Raw genomic sequence first — 5,064 nt, forward strand, 5'->3', positions numbered from 1 at the left:
GAAGACAGTACAGGAATCATTGTCTCATTGTCACCATCAGGGATTTTTTGAAGACGTGCAACCTAGAAACAAAACCAAGGTCTGAAGGGAAGGAGAGCACCAATGTTTCATTTCAAATGATGCACACCAGAGTCAGTCAGTGTTAATGCCATTAAAGGATAGTTTTTTATAAATATGTCACTTAAAAAAAAAAAAATCTAAAATTCAGCATATTTTCATGCAGTTACCACTTGCAATAATAAGAGAAAACACTGGACATGCAACTGAGAAGTCTCAATTTCTATAACGATGTGTTCAGTGATGAAAAAGATTCTAACAGTTAAATATGTTAATAATCTTTTAGCTCATAATCAGCAATTTCTGGTCAGAAAGTTATCACTCCAGATAAATTTCACTGCCTGCTACTTTCTGCTCATTAATGAAGAGGAAGGAGGCTTTTCAAGCAGGTTTATTTAAATCTTCTTGTACACAAAGGAGAAACACCATTAAGAATCATAGAATCATAGAATAGATCGGGTTGGAAAAGACCTCCAAGATCATCAAGTCCAACCCCAATTACTATATCATGGCACTAAGGGTCACATCCAATCTCTGCTTAAAAACCTCCAGGGATGGTGAATCCACCACCTCTCTGGGTAGGCCGTTCCAATGCCTTATTACTCTCTCCGTAAAGAATGTCTTCCCAATGTCTAACCTAAACCTCCCCTGGCAGAGTTTGAGCCCATGTCCCCTTGTCCTGTTGTTGGTTGCCTGGGAGAAGAGGCCAACCCCCACCTGGCTATAACCTCCCTTCAGGTAGTTGAAGAGAGTGATGAGGTCACCCCTGAGCCTTCTCTTCTCCAGACTAAACAACCCCAGCTCCCTCAGCCTCTCCTCATAGGACTTGTGCTCAAGTCCCTTCACCAGCCTCGTTGCTCTTCTCTGGACCCGCTCCAGCACCTCAATGTCCTTTCAAGAAAACCTCAAAGAGCAGAGATGCAAGTGAAATCATGAAACTTGACTACAGTACAAAAGCTTCAAGTCAATGCTATGAAAAGTTATGTTTTCCTGTAATTTTAGGAAGTTAAAATTTTGTGAACTGCAGAACAGTGCAATAACAACATCGATTGCACAGCTCAGCACTGCTCTGAAATCTAATAAAACGTCTGAGTTCCTGATTCTTGCTTATTAGATGAGAAGCTGGAGTGATACTCTTTCTTCCTGCTCACTATCTTACTGCACCCACAATTAGCAACTTGCCATCACGCCACACACACACCCCGCTCCATTTGCTGGAAGATACCCAACATGCAGACCACAGAAATGGCTTTTGCATTACACTTTCACAGAATTTCAATAGCTGGGTTTATGCTTTAGAAAATAATTACTGCATGTGTTGTATAAATCTCCTCTAGGGATGCTCGGACTTAAAATACTTCAAGATTAAAAGATTCCAGCATTTTATGCCCTAAAAGAGGTATGGCAATCTTCACTTTCCATATCGCACACTGTTGGCCATGCACTCGAATATGATGGCTAATTTCCTATGTAGCTACCAGACACCAGTTTAGAGCTGAAAACCATTAAGCCTAAGTGCTGTTCCAAAACAAACCCACAAACATATGACTTTGACCAAGATGACACTACAACCTCAATTAAAATGCTGAGAAACCAAACCTTCCCAGTAAGAGCAGGCAGAAGTGAACTGATAGCCATTACAAATTTTAGTGCTGAGAAAAATCTTTTTCCCTACACCAAATGACATCACTGCTAAACACAAATAACAACTCCAAAAAAGGAAACATAACTGGTTATTTCCCTAATATTATCAATTAGGACTTTGGGAAGTTTAATAACATGATTTTAAAGGATATTTTAAGAATTCAAATATCCTTAAACAGAAATGTTAAGGTATTCTCAGAGATTTGGGGTTTTTTCCAAATAAATCTTTATTAATGCAGAACTACTGTGCTACAACAAAGCTTATTCTGACAAGCTTTTTGTGACACTCAAAAAGCCATTCATTTTGAATGTGTTTCATTCACTTTATCTCCCACTTTAATGAAGAACACTGTATTGTATGCAGTGAAAAAACCTACAGAGAAAATCTGGTATAGCATCAGAAAGATAAAGACTCAGAAGGTCTTTTTATAGCCAGCTCCTTTCAACAGAGCGAAATTACATATTGTGTGACAATTCTAGATGATCCTCATCTAACTTCTAAAAACCCTTTATAATCTATGTAGATTAAACTACACTTGTAGTTCAGAAAAGAACAATTTCAAATATCTAACACTTTGCCACAAACTAAATTCAATTGCTCAGCCAGTGAGAAACGGATCCCTCTCCCCTTCACAAAATATGAAGTGGCTAACACCAAAAGACTGAAGCCCAAAAAACAGTTGTGCTTACTATCTGCTGAACCACAAGAACTGTATTCAAGCCAATGATTTTGCTTTTACTACGCATTAGTTCCAGAATACAAGAGAAAAATTACTTATTGAATACTGCTGGCAAGTGCTCTCTGAAGTCTTCTGCACTGCTGCCCAGAGCTGCACACCAGAGATCTGGGCTTCTGCAACACCTTCTAAGGTCTCCAACAGAAGCTATTCCCAAAACCACAGCATTCTGTACTAAAGGAGACAACCCACATATAGCAAGATGCCTTCCCATCCTATGCTGCAATTAATTTTCAGGCATTTATCAGCTGATACCTTAAAATAGTTCAGCACTTCATTGCAGGCCAAGTTTTTACACGGATAAAGAAAATGTGGGCTAAGAAATTATACTGGCCTATGGCAGATATCAGATAGGCAGCACGTACACGATCACTGAAGCTTCTGGAGCTATGACTACAGCTTCCCATCCCCCTCTTCCAGCTAACTCTAGTAAGGAACAAAGCAGCAGGATGCTAACTAACAAAAATAAATAGCTGCCTCAGGAAGGGCTTTTCTTGGACCCCTTCCAGTGTACACACTATCATTTCTAGGCCAAGAAATATGCATCAATCATATAACTATGGAACCGTGACCAAAGTATGTTTATGAAAATTAATACAAATTCATCTGGAAGGGTTACACTACCAGAAATTCACAGTTCCTTTCTGTTTCCTCTGAAGAAAAATCTAGTTAATTAGTCAACAGTAACGTATTATTGTTTCTTCTTCCTCAGATGCTACAAGAGTCTGCCTACCCTCTTTCTACCATGACCAATACCAAGTACCAACAACTTACCTCTACCTTTGTTTTTCTCAGCTTAGCAGGATGAGTCCATTTTAATCATAAGGGCTCCCTGACATCAAGATACTTTTACAATTATTTTTAAGGGGAAATTTTAGCCCTTCTTGTTCAGAGAATGCAAATGGTGGGACCTACATTGACCAGGAGCTGTCCAAAAATTTAGAACACTCTCATAGCAAAATCTATTTTTAAACAAACTGGTGATCAAAACACTTTGGTTAATTAGCTAATATAAAGCCCTGTAAATGTTGCATAAAGCTACTCAACTGACCTCAAAGGGTAAAACACAAAGGTAGGAGAAAAACAAAACTATAGAGAACAGCAAAAGTGGAAAAAAAAAAAAAAAAAAACACAAACCAAAACAAAACAAATTCAGATGTTCATTTAAGTTGAAGTACTGAGAGAAATTTTGATTCTTTCTTTGAGATTCTTTCTTCTGAATCTTTGGGTCCACCTGAACAGCTCACTAAGTCCACCTTAATCTATCCCATCAGTCCCGGTAAAACTGAACCCCTTTCAAGCCAACTCAAGTACTACAAAGACCTTTCAACTTATTTGTGATGATCCACATGTAAGACTATAGCTGGATGAGCAGTTAGTGACCCACATTCAGGTACATGACTGTCACAAATACCACGTGATCATTACTGAGTCATGCTGCATCTAATCAATAGCACAATTAATGAATGCCCACATAATCAATGTGTAATTTTATGCACAGTACACTGCCTTTTCCACTTGAAATATTATAAGCACCTTGCTCAGGAACTGCAGTTTTATTAATCCTTATTAATATTAGAGCATGTTGCCGAAGAGACAACAAAGCCTACATTCCAGACACCACTGCTATGATGGATTCAGTGATGGATGAATCTGCACTGTGAGCAAAACCACGTGACAGTACTAATAAATAACAAGCAAACAAGATCTACAGCATGCCATGCCCTGACCAGAGATCCATCCCAAGCCACATCATCTCAGGATTACAAGCATCAGAAAGGACATATGATTTCATAACTTGCTATCACCTTTTCGGAGTTATTACTCGTGATCTGCCTATCAAGTGTTCGTGCCTTTCTTATTGGGATCCCAAAAGAACCAGCACTTCCTCACCCACTGTAAGAATTAGCTTTCATTTTTTATCTACCTTTCCCACACTTAAAAAAACAGTAGTGTTCAAAAACCTAATAAAAAGGTATTTCACTGAGTTTCACTGAACACAGAACAGACTAAAACTTAGAAGCTTCCCATTTCCTGAATTTTCCGTATGCTCAAACTATATGTGATGTACACTAAAAGGTTTAAAAAGACCATCTGTGCACACAGTAACATAATAAAATACCAAGTGCTTACCTTTTTCTGCACTGTCTGGAATCCTAAAAGCACACAGGGCTAGAGATCAACTAGATATCAATAGGCACAGAGGCTTGAGCCTCCATGTGTCTGCGCATGGACTTTGGAAACAATTCCTGCTGGGCAGACTCTTGGCTGGGAAAAGAATCTTTAAGGAAAAGACTCTACCCAGAATGGAAGTAATCCTCTTTTCTGAGAGTTCCATCAGATATGAAGATTCAGTTCAAAATCTTCTACTCATTAGGACATGGTAGCTAGAGGTTTTGGAGAGCCAGATCTTTAACTATCTTATTGTCCACCTTCAAGCTCTCCATTTCAACAGATCATTGCTCAGCATCACAGCTGAGATTCCACAGTCTCTAGCTAACAATCACCTAAAAAATATCTATTTCACTAGATGTTTATGCCATCTTACCCTCCCCTGTTTGTCTAGAAGGCAAGGTGCTTCTGGAGCTTCAACATAGGTCCCAGCCACAGAACAGTGGCAAAGTGA

At 38.9% G+C, this 5,064-nt stretch overlaps 1 protein-coding gene across 7 annotated transcripts in view; it reads right to left on the reverse strand.

Moving 5' to 3' along the window:
• Positions 1-5,064, reverse strand: part of ATP2C1 (ATPase secretory pathway Ca2+ transporting 1) — a 51,778-nt gene that overhangs the window by 36,049 nt on the left and 10,665 nt on the right. The window lies entirely within an intron of this gene.

Source organism: Empidonax traillii, unplaced genomic scaffold (genome assembly GCF_003031625.1).
Source record: "Empidonax traillii isolate 1590-97213 ecotype Southwest subspecies unplaced genomic scaffold, ASM303162v1 scaffold19:size3308961, whole genome shotgun sequence".
In the NCBI taxonomy this organism is placed as follows: Eukaryota; Metazoa; Chordata; class Aves; order Passeriformes; family Tyrannidae; genus Empidonax; species Empidonax traillii.